Source organism: Macaca thibetana, chromosome 19, assembly GCF_024542745.1.
Source record: "Macaca thibetana thibetana isolate TM-01 chromosome 19, ASM2454274v1, whole genome shotgun sequence".
In the NCBI taxonomy this organism is placed as follows: Eukaryota; Metazoa; Chordata; class Mammalia; order Primates; family Cercopithecidae; genus Macaca; species Macaca thibetana.
In genome coordinates, this window is record NC_065596.1 from 21,059,801 (window position 1) to 21,071,805 (window position 12,005).

General features: G+C 51.5%; 3 protein-coding genes across 5 annotated transcripts in view; 1 reads left to right on the top strand and 2 right to left on the bottom strand.

The window, feature by feature from the left end:
- The window catches only part of TLE5 (TLE family member 5, transcriptional modulator), a 392,013-nt gene that overhangs the window by 297,032 nt on the left and 82,976 nt on the right, over window positions 1-12,005 (top strand). The window lies entirely within an intron of this gene.
- The window catches only part of NCLN (nicalin), a 353,563-nt gene that overhangs the window by 64,367 nt on the left and 277,191 nt on the right, over window positions 1-12,005 (bottom strand). The gene's annotated exons all lie outside the window — the stretch shown is intronic.
- The window catches only part of GNA15 (G protein subunit alpha 15), a 30,522-nt gene that overhangs the window by 17,434 nt on the left and 1,083 nt on the right, over window positions 1-12,005 (bottom strand). The window lies entirely within an intron of this gene.

The following is a 12,005-nucleotide window of genomic DNA, read 5'->3' on the forward strand; positions in this document are numbered from 1 at the left end:
CAGGACTGAACCTGGTATATTGGAGGAAAAGTGAGGAGGCCCATGTGGCTGGAGCAGAGTGAGGAGGGGGAGAGAGGGAGGAGGGAAGGGTGGGTGTGTGCAGGGCCTTGTAGGTTGCAGGGCGGTCATGGGCTTTGACCCCGAGGGAAGTGGGAGCCACGGAGGGCTGTGGGCAGAGGGGGGACAGGCCCTGACTCAGGTGCTCACAGGCGCCCTCTGGTGGCTGATGCAGGGAGGACAGACTGTGGGGGTGGGGACCGGGACCAGGGCAGAGGGGACTGGGCTGGTTCAGATGAGCACCCGTGGGGCTGGACCAAGGTGGCTGTCATGGAGCTGGAGAGAAGAGGACACATTTGAGAGACACCGAGGAGACAGAATCGACCTGACCTTGCTGACAGATGGTACAAAATCTGGCAGGGTCCTTGCAGGGCCAGCCACAGAATTTCTGGGGCTGGGTGCAAGCTGAAACTTCAGGCTCTTCTGAACCTGGAACCCTCTTGTGACAGCCCAGTTGACGTACCTGCCAAGCCGGCCCTGGGTCCGGGATGCTGATGCTGGAATCTTCAAGAGCCTGGGACTAGAGGTTCAAAGACCCCAGCTCAGCTCCCGGCTAAACTCTGACATCCCAAGGCTGCCCTTCCCCTTCTCTGTGTCTCAATTTTCTCCTCCGTAAAATGGGTGTGATCCACCAGGTGGGAGGTGGGGGCTGGAGGCTTGACCGGTATCTCATCTGGCTCCTGAGAGCACCAGCATGGGCCCCTCCCAGCGACGGGAGAGGGGATGGGACTGCTTCTGCCTCCAGGGTTGGGGTGCAGAGGGTGGGGGTGGGGGTCGGTGCAGGCAGAACTTGATCGAGCAAGAGCAAGCGGCAGCAAAAAGGGAAGGGGTGGCTTGGTTGGGGTCCAGAAAGAGGAAACGGGAGCAGAGGAGAAGGCCGAACAGGGAGAGGGGCGGGGGTGTCACCCCCCCATCTCCCCAAAGGGCTGTCTCCAACGCCGCCAACTCTACCCAGCAGATGCCACCTGCACACTGGAGAGCCATGTGGGCAGGTCGGGGGTGGCCGCCTCGCCTCTCCAGTTCTCAGTTTCTTCAGGGGTCACGTCTATTTGGTTCAAAGTCAAGAAACAGGCTTTTCTTGTCTGGGCACAGTGGCTCACGCCTATAATCTCAGCACTTTGGCAGGCCGAGGCGGGCGGATCACTTGGGGTCAGGAGTTCGAGACCAGCCTGGGCAAAATGGTGAAACCCCGTCTCTACTAAATATACAAAAATTAGCCTGGTGTACTGGTGGGCGCCTGTAATCCCAGCTATTTGGGAGGCTGAGGCAGGAGAATTGCTTGAACCCGAGGCAGAGGTTGCAGTGAGCTGAGATTGTGCCACTACACTCCAGCCTGGGTGACAGAGTGAGGCTCTGTCTCCAAAAAAAAAAAAAAAAAAAAGGAATAAAAAAAGAAAAAGGCTTTTCTCTTGCTGTAAAGGACATTCACACGGAAATTATATATATTTAGTCAGACGTAGTGGTGCACACCGGTAGTTTCAGCTACTCATGAGGCTGAGGCAGGAGGATCATTTGAGACCAGGACGTTGAGGCTGCGGTGAGCTATGATCACTCCATTGCACTCCAGCCTGGGTGACAGAGCAAGACCTTGTCTCAAAGGGAAAAAAAAGGTTTCCAAGAAAAATTAAAAACTAGGGTGGGGGGCAGTGGCTTATGCCTGTAATCCCAGCACTTTGGGAGGCTGAGGCAGGCGGATCACAAGGTCAGGAGTTCCAGACCAGCCTGACCAACATGGTGAAACCCTGTCTCTACTAAAAATACAAAATGCTGTCTCTACTAAAAATACAAAAATTAGCTGGGCGTGGTGGCTCACACCAAATCCCAGCTACTCAGGAGGCTGAGGCAGGCGAATGGCTTGAACCTGGGAGGTGGAGGCTGCAGTGAGCTGAGATCACACCACTGCACTCCAGCCTGGATGACAGAGCCAGACTCCGTCTCAAAAAAATAAAAAATAAAAAATTACTCAAACAACAACATCCCCCAGGTCCACAATCTGACATTCTCTGATGCAGAGCTGTGAGAGCTCCAGATTCCTGAATTTATTGCATGTTAGGATGGGGACATGTCAACTCATTAATATTCCTGCAGCAGAACATAGGAATGGAGTCAGTGCAATAAACAAACATCCTCCCATCCATTTCTTTGAATTTCTCATGGAGACAATATGGGGGACCATCTAGTTTTTGGAGCTTTGGCTATTTGGTGCTAGTAGCAGAGGGGATTGTGAACCTGCTGGCCCTTGACTAGGTGTCCCTGGTGAGCTAAGAGCTGGAGTCCCACCATCTCTCCTGCCTCACCATGAGAGGGGGACAACTCCTTTTTTTTTTTTTTTTTTTTTTTTTTTTGAGGAGGAGTCTCGCTCTGTCGCCCAGGCTGGAGTGCAGTGGCGCGATCTCAGCTCACTGCAAGCTCCGCCTCCTGGGTTCACGCCATTCTCCTGCCTCAGCCTCCCCAGTAGCTGGGACTATAGTCGCCTGCCACCATGCCGGGCTAAATTTTTTTTGTATTTTTAGTAGAGACGGGGTTTCACCATGTTAGCCAGGACGGTCTCGATCTCCTGACCTCGTGATCCACCCGCCTCAGCCTCCCAAAGTTCTGGCATTACAGGCGTGAGCCACCGTGCCCGGCCAAGAGGGAGACAACCCTTAGCCCCATTTTCATATGGGGAAACTGAGTCTCGGGTCCGTTGAAGGAATTGCTGTGGGTCACACAATTCCTTCGATGGTACTGGTGAGTGGCAGAGCTGGGATTCAAACTTAGTTCTGTTTGAGTCCAGAGCCTATGGACTTTTATTATTATTTTATTTATTTATTTATTTATTTATTTTGAGATGGAGCCTCGCTCTGTCGCCCAGGCTGGAGTGCAGTAGCGTGATCTCGGCTCACTGCAAGCTCCTCCTCCCGGGTTCACGCCATTCTCCTGCCTCAACCTCCTGAGTAGCTGGGACTATAGGCGCCCGCCACCACACCCGGCTAATTTTTTGTATTTTTAGTAGAGACGGGGTTTCACCGTGTTAGCCAGGATGGTCTCGATCTCCTGACCTCGTGATCCGCCCGCCTCGGCCTCCCAAAGTGCTGGGATTACAGGCGTGAGCCATCGCACCTGGCCTATTATCATTATTTTTGAGACAGGGACTCACTCTGTCGCCCAGGCTAGAGTGCGGTGGCTCGATATCAGCTCACTGCAACCTCCGCCTCACAGGTTTCAAGTGATTCTCCTGCCTCAGCCCCCAGAGTAGCTGGCATTATAGGTGTGCACCACCACGTCCGGCTAATTTTTGTATTTTCAGTAGAGACAGGGTTTTGCCATTTTGGCCAGGCTGGTCTCGAACTCCTGACCTCAAGGGAGCCACTCGCCTTGGCCTCCCAAAGTGCTGGGATTACAGGCATGAGCCACCTCGAGCCTATGGGCTTCTAAATTATTATACCTGGAGGTTCCTTTACCCTGCCTGAATAGTTATAGCAATCATAATAAAAATTACAGCAAGCATGATTTAAATTTTACCGTCTTCCCAACCCTGAGCCCAGAGACTCTGTGGATCCCCAGTTAATCCCCATAGATTCTATGATTTTCCCATTTGCAGATGGGACACCGAGGACCAGAGAGGTTTAGTGACTTGCCTTGGGTCACACAGCAAGTGGAACCCCAGGGGAGTAAACTTGGAGTCGTGTGAGTTCTTCAGCAACAAAATGGGGCACGGCCAGTTAAGCTGGGGTAGGCGTCATTAACATATCAGTTAAAGCAATGTTTTTACGGACTCTGGGAAGCTAGACAGCTCCTTGGGGTGCAGCGTTGAGCCCAACTGCTCATGAATGGACTTTTTGAGCTCCTGTCCCCCAGTTGCCTTCCAACCCTCAGATCTTCTTCTTCTTCTTCTTCTTCTTTTTTTTTTTTTTTTTTTTTTTTGATATGGAGTCGCTCTGTTGCCCAGGCTGGAGTGCAGTGGTATGATCTCAGCTCACCACAACCTCCACCTCCCGGGTTCAAGCGATTCTCCTGCCTCAGCTTCCCGAGTAGCGGGGATAACAGGCACCCGCCACCACGCCTGGCTAACTTTTATATTTTTAATAGAGACGGGGTTTCACCATGTTGGCCAGACTGGTCTTGAACTCCTGGCCTCAAGTGATCCACCCACCTCAGCCTTCCAAAGTGCTGGGATGACAGGCCCGAGCCACCGCACCCGGCCAGGACTGGACCTTTTGAGCTCCTGTCCCCTAGCTGTCTTCCAACTCTCAGATCTTAGTTTGCCCCAAAAGTTCAGAGAACGAACAGAAGTCTCAGCAAGCAACAGTTGACTTTATTTTGTTGCGATGCACTGGTTTTTTTTTTTTTTTTTTTCCTCTTCTGCTTTGTTATAGGAAATAAATGATAATCCTGTTGCCACCTGCAACACGGATTTCGTGACTCAGGGATGGGTCATCACCCGAAGCCTGAAGAGCTGCATCAGAACCCCCTCTTTGCAGTCCATCTTTGTCCTGAAGCCGCAAAGGATTCTGGGACCCCTCCAGTGGCCCCCAACCCTCGACAGCCCCCAGCTCCTGGATCGAAATGGGGGGAGTGATCTGTTTCAGGACACCCCCTAAAGGCCATGCGGCCCAGACGGGAAGCTCCTGCTTCCTCCTGGGCAGGGAGGAGGAGAAGAGGAAGTGGAACTGGCAGATGCCAAGAAGGAACTGGGTTAACCGTGCCAAGCCCCGGCCATCCACAGGGCAGCTGGAGCCAGCCATGTGCACAGAGTCCAGCACCAGGCCCTCACAGGAAACGCAGCTCCTGGGGAAGTGGGGAGCCAGGCCGGGCAGCCGGAGGGGCGGGAGGCTCGGCCTCTCAGCCCCGCTCTGGCTCAGTCTAGCTGCAGACCCCCGATAAATCCTGCGGCCTCCTTGGGCCTCATTTTCCCCATCTGGCACTGGGGTTCTGTGGTGTTTGTCCCCCAAAGCAGGTGAAGAGGGCAGTCAGGAGCATGGACTTTGGAACCAGAATTCTAGATGCGAGTCCCAGCTGTGTGACCTTGAGCAAGTCGCTCTGCCTCTCTGAGCCTCAGTTTACCCTTTGTGGGGGAACTAGCAGTGCCTGCCTCAAAGTGCTAAGAACAGGCCAGGCACAATGGCTCACATCTGTCATCTCATCACTTTGGGGAGGCCGAGGCAGGTGGATCACCTGAGGTCAGGAGTTCGAGACCAGCCTGGCTAACATGATGAAACCCTGTCTCTACTAAAAATACAAAAATTAGCCGGGTGTGATGGTGCATGCTTGTAGTCCCAGCTACTTAGGAAGCTGAGGCAAGAGGATCGCTTGAACCCGGGAGGCAAAGGTTGCAGTGAGCCGAGATCCAGCCACTGCACTCCAACTGGGGCAATAGAGTAAGACTCTGTCTCAAAAAAATAAAAATAAAAATATGTTTTTTAAAAGTGCTAAGGACAGAACTGGTCTCTTTCACAGTTTTATTTTCTTGTTGTTGTTAGCTTTCTTATCTTTTCTTTTGCTTTTGTTTTCGTTTTTGTTTAGAGACTGGGTCTTGCTATGTTGTCCAAGCTGGTCTTGAACTCCTGGGCTCAGGAGATCCTCCTGCCTTAGCCTCCCGAGTAAATGGGACTACAGGCATGTGCCAGCATACCCAGTTCACGACTTCATTCTGACCCTCCCCCTTCCCCAATATGAGGAATGCTTCATGTCAGGGACAGACCCACCCCCACTCTGGTCCTTTTTGCCATCTTCCTCAAAAGGGTCAGCCACTACCAGGTGAAAAAAAACAGCTTTCGGATTCAATTCCTGTTTCCAAGAAGGACAGAGGTCTGGAGGTAGCCCTCACACCTGTCTCCAGGGATGAGGTGGTTTAAATCACAGTCCACAGTGCTACCATCAGTGCCTGGGGACATGGATGACGTCCTCTGCCCTCCGTCGGTAGAAGGGGCTTCCTGCTTTGGGGCTGGCTGAGTAGTGCCCAGAGTGGTATGTGGAAGGGACTTTCCCAGCTCCAGGAAGGAATGATATCATGTCTGGGGGAAGTTCCCCCCAAAAAGGATTCATTCATTCATTCAGCATTTCTTGAGCATCTACTATATGGCAGGCTCATTGTACACCTGTGATAGATGCTGGAGACACAGGGATGAAGACAGATGTGGGCCAGGCGCGGAGGCAGCTCATGCCTGTAATCCCAGCACTTTGGGAGGCCAAGGCGGGCAGATCACAAGGTCAGGAGATCAAGACCATCCTGGCCAACACGGTGAAACCCTGTCTCTACTAAAAAAAAAAAATACAGCCGGGTGCGGTGGCTCACGCCTGTAATCCCAGCGCTTTGGGAGGCCGAGGCGGGCGGATCACAAGGTCAGGAGATCGAGACCATCCTGGCTAACACGGTGAAACCCCGTCTCTACTAAAAATACAAAAAATTAGCCGGGCGCGGTGGCGGGCGCCTGTAATCCCAGCTACTCAGGAGGCTGAGGCAGGAGAATGGCGGGAACCCGGGAGGCGGAGCTTGCAGTGAGCCGAGATCGCGCCACTGCACTCCAGCCTGGGCAACAGCGTGAGACTCCGTCTCAAAAAAAAAAATAAATAAATAAAAAAATAAAAAAAATTAGCCAGGTGTGGTGGCGGGTGCCTGTAGTCCCAGCTACTTGGGAGGCTGAGGCAGGAGGATGGCGTGAACCCAGGAGGTGGAGCTTACAGTGAACCCAGATCGTGCCACTGCACTCCAGCCTGGGCTACAGAGCAAGACTCTATCTAAAAAAAAAAAAAAAGAGAAAGAAGATGACAGATGTGGTCCCTACCCTTTTGTTGCTTGTTGTATAGCTGGAGAGATAAACAATAAACAAGTAAACAAATAGTGAGGGCCAGGAAGAAAAACCAAACAGAGGAAGGGAAAGGAAAAGATAGGCCTGTCTTTATAGCTAGGGTAATCAGGGAAGGCTTCTCTGAGGAGGCGACACTTGGGTTGAGACCTACGTGGAGTGAAAGGGCCAGCCAGACAAAGGTCAGGGATAAATGACCTTGAGGTTTTCGAGGAAAGAGCACTAAAAGTGATAAACCCCTGGCTTGATAGATCAAGAAAAAAATGAGCAAAGGCGGAAATGATCAATAGCAAGAGCAAAAGAGGGGACATCACTGCAGATCCTACAGACAGTAGTAGGAGAACAAGGGAATGTCATAAATGTTATGCCAATAAATTTGATAACACAGGCAAAAGGGACAAATTCTTTGAAAGACACAAATGATCAAAACTCACACAAGAAGTAGATAGTCGGCCGGGCGCGGTGGCTCAAGCCTGTAATCCCAGCACTTTGGGAGGCCGAGACGGGTGGATCACGAGGTCAGGAGATCAAGACCATCCTGGCTAACACGGTGAAACCCCGTCTCTACTAAAAAAAAAAAAATACAAAAAACTAGCCGGGCGAGGTGGCGGGCACCTGTAGTCCTGGCTACTCAGGAGGCTGAGGCAGGAGAATGGCGTAAACCCGGAAGGCGGAGCTTGCAGTGAGCTGAGATCCGGCCACTGCACTCCAGCCTGAGCGACAGAGCGAGACTCCGTCTCAAAAAAAAAAAAAAAAAAAAGAAGTAGATAGCCTAAGTAGTCCTATTTCTTTAAAATAATAAGTAAGACATATCAATATGATATGTCATAATATGACCATAATATGACACATTAATATGTCAAAGATAGATAGATAGATAGATAGATAGATAGATAGATAGATAGATAGATAGATTTTTTTTTTTTTTTTTTGAGACAGATTCTAACTCTGTTGCCCAGGCTGGGGTGCAGTGGCTAGATCTCGGCTGACTGCAAGCTCCGCCTCCTGGGTTCACGCCATTCTCCTGCCTCAGCCTCCCAAGTGGCTGGGACTACAGGCGCCTGGCACCAAGCCCAGCTAATTTTTTGTGTTTTTAGTAGAGATGGTGTTTCACCGTGTTAGCCAGGGTGGTTTCAATCTCCTGACCTTGTGATCCACCCGCCTCAGCCTCCCAAAGTGCTGGGATTACAGGCGTGAGCCACCACGTCCGCCTGATTTTTTTTTTTTTTGAGATGGAGTTTCGCTCTTATTGCCTAGGCTGAAGTACAATGGCACGATCTTGGCTCACTGCAATGTCTGCCTCCGAGTTCAAGCAATTCTCCTGCCTCAGCCTCCCACGTAGCTGGGACTACAGACACCTGCCACCATGCCCGGCTAATTTTTGTATTTTTAGTAGAAACAAGGTTTCACCATGTTGGTCAGGCTGGCCTCGAACTCCTGACCTGAAATGATCCACCCGCCTCGGCCTCCCAAAGTGCTGGGATTACAGGCGTGAGCCACTGCGCCGGGCCGCTACCAAATATTTAAGGGAAAAAAAGAGATAGTCAATGAAGACCAAAGAAGCTGAGTGGCCAGAGCCAAAGGACTGATTATGAGCGAAAGCGGCAGAAGCTGCTTCCAAGAGGACCAGGGTTTGGATTTGATGCCATAGCAGATTTTGCTGGAGAAATAAGTGGGTGAAAAAAAATTTTTTTTTTTGAGACAGAGTCAGCTTTGCTCTGTCGCCCAGGTTAGAGTGCAGTGACATGATCATAGTTCACTGCAGCCTCGACCTCCTAGGCTCAAGTGATCCTCTCACCTCAGCCTCCCAAGTAGCTGGGACTACAGGGACACACCACTATGCCTGGCTAATTATTTTATTTTATTTTATTTTATTTTATTTTATTTTGTTTTTTTTTTTGAGACGGAGTCTCGCTCTGTCGCCCAGGCTGGAGTGCAGTGGCACGATCTCGGCTCACTGCAAGCTCCACCTCCCGGGTTTACGCCATTCTCCTGCCTCAGCCTCCCGAGTAGCTGGGACTACAGGCGCCCTATTTTATTTTTTTGTAGACACAGGATCTGGCTATGTTTCCCAGGCTGGTCTTAAACTCCTAAGCTCAAGTGATCCTCCCACCTAGGCCTCCCAAACTGTTAAGATTACAGGAATGAGTCACTATGCCCAGCTGAAATATTCTTTTCTCTAGTTCAGCAAGAGGGATCAAGGCTAGAGTTGAAAAGGCCCTTGACTGGGTGCAGTGGCTCACACCTGTGAGTCTAACACTTTGGCTCACACTTTGGGAGGCCAAGGTGGGAGGATCACCTGAGGCCAGGAGTTCAAGACCAGCCTGGCCAACATGGTGAAACCCCGTCTCTACTCAAAATACAAAAATTAGCCGGGCATGGTGGCGGGCGCCTATAACCCCAGCTACTCGGGATGCTGAGGCCAAAGAATCGCTTGAACCCAGGAGACGGAGATTGCAGTGAGCTGAGATCGTACCACTGCACTCCCGCCTGGGTGACAAAGTGAAACTCTGTCTCAAAAAAAATAAAAATAAAAATAAGGTTGGGCACGGTGGCTCATGCCTGCAATCCCAGCACTTTGGGAGGCCGAGGCGGGTGGATCACGAGGTCAAGACTTTGAGACCAGCCTGGCCAACATAGTGAAACTCCATCTTTACTAAAAATACAAAAATTAGCAGGGTGTGGTGGTACGCACCAATAGTCCCAGGTACTCGGGAGGCTGAGGCAGGAGAATCACTTGAACCCAGGAGGCAGAGGTTCCAGTGAGCTGAGAATTTACCACTGCACTCCAACCTGGGGGAGCAAGACTCCATCTAAAAAAAAAAAAAAATGAGGCCAGGTACGGTGGCTCACGCCTGTAATCCCAACACTTTGGGAGGCCGAGGCGGGTGGGGGTGGGGGCGTGTGGCTGATCACGAGGTCAGAAGTTCGAGACCAGCCTGGCCAACATGGTGAAACCCCATCCCTACTAAAAATACAAAAAAATTAGCTGGGCCTAGTGGCAGGTGCCTATAATCCCAGCTACTCAGGAGGCCGAGGCAGGATAATTGCTTGAACCCAGGAGGCGGAGCTTGCAGTGAGCTGAGATCGCACCACTGCACTCCAGCCTGGGCGACAGAGCAAGACTCCGTTTCAAAAAAAAAAAAAAAGAAGAAAAGAAAAAAGAAAGGGCCTCCAGTAAAGGTGTGGTTCCTGGGGGTCCCCTCCTTCCCACTCGACGTTCCCTCTCTTTCCTCTCGGCTGCCTCTTCCCACCGAACGAGGAAAGGATGATGGCGGCCATCACAGGATGACCAAGCTCTTTGCCTGGGGCAGACACACGTGAGTCCAGAAGACTCGAGGCCTTCTCCAGCCCCCAGCCCAGAGCTCGGGGATCCAGAAGACTCTCCCAGACTAGCATCCCCGGCTTCGGCCAATGGGGCCATAATCAGGGAAAGGTAGTTGGGGAAACAAGATACAGGAATGAGAAGACCCTGAGGTTTCAGAGAGCAGAATTTTTTTTTTTTTTTTTTTTGAGACGGAGTTTTGTTCTGGTTGCCCAGGCTGGGGTGCAATGGCGCAATCCTGACTCACTGCAGCCTCCACCTCCCAGTTTCAAGTGATTCTCCTGCCTCAGCCTCCCCAGTAGCTGGGATTACAGGCACAGGCCACCACACTGGGCTAATTTTTTTTGTATTTTGAGTAGAGATGGGGTTTCGCCATGTTGGCCAAGCTGATCTCGAACTCCTGGCCTCAGGCAATCTGCCCACCTCGGCCTCCCCACGTGCTGGGATTACAGGAGTGATTTATTCATTTATTTATTTTTATTTTATTTATTTATTTATTTTTTTTTTTTTTTTTTTTTTTGAGATGGAGTCTGGCTCTGTCGCCCAGGCTGGAGTGTAGTGGCCGGATCTCAGCTCACTGCAAGCTCCGCCTCCCGGGTTTACGCCATTCTCCCGCCTCAGCCTCCCGAGTAGCTGGGACTACAGGCGCCCGCCACCTCGCCCCGCTAGTTTTTTTGTATTTTTTAGTAGAGACGGGGTTTCACCGTGTTAGCCAGGATGGTCTCGATCTCCTGACCTCGTGATCCGCCTGTCTCAGCCTCCCAAAGTGCTGGGATTACAGGCTTGAGCCACCGCGCCCGGCCTTATTTATTTATTTTACGTGGAGTCTTGCTCTGTCGCCCAGGCTGGAGTGCAGTGGCGCGATCTCAGCTCACTGCAACCTCTGCCTTCTGGGTTCAAGGGATTCTCCTGCCTTAGCCTCCCAAGTAGCTGGGATTATAGGTGTGTGCCACCACGCCCAGCTAATTCTTGTTTTTTATTTGTTTGTTTGAGATGGCATCTCACTCTGTCGCCCAGGCTGGAGTGCAGTGGTGCGATCTTGGCTCACTGCAAGCTCCGCCTCCTGGGTTCAAGCAATTCCCCTGCCTCAGCCTCCCGAGTAGCAGGGACTACAGGCACCCACCACCACATCCAGCTAATTTTTGGTATTTTAGTAGAGACGGGGTTTCACCGTGTTGGCCAGGATGGTGTCGATCTCCTGACCTCATGATCCACCCGCCTCGGCCTCCCAAAGTGCTGGGATTACAGGCGTGAGCCACCACGCCTGGCTAATTTTTGGTATTTTAGTAGAGACAGGGCTTCACCATGTCAGCCTGGCTGTGTCTTGAACTCCTGACCTCAAGTGATCCCACCCTCCTGGGCCTCCCAAAGTGCTGTAATCACAGGCTTGAGCCACCACACCCGGCCAGAGTTCAGAATCTTGAACCGTAACTGACGTCGACTCCCCCAGCTGAAGCCTCTGCATGGAAGCCATTGCCCTGTTTTGTTTTCTCCTAGAAAATTCTTGTTGCCAGAATTATTTTATCTGCTTATGAGTTTACAGACTCAATGTCTTGGCTCCTTCACAGGAAATGAGATCCAGGAAGACAGAAATATCTTCCCCTGTTTGGCAGCTGTGTCCCTGGGAGCTACTCAAGAAATCTTGAATGAATGAATAATGAATGAATGAACCAATGAACCAATCAATCTATCCTTTCTAGCCCCAAAACGAGCCCTAGACAAGCCCTCTCCAGCCATGGCAGGGACGTAAAGGCGAGAGGGAGCATCCTGGGCCCTCTGGAGAGGAAGGAGAGGCTGGAGCCGGCCCCTCCCTGGCGGACGGGCTGGCCAGAACG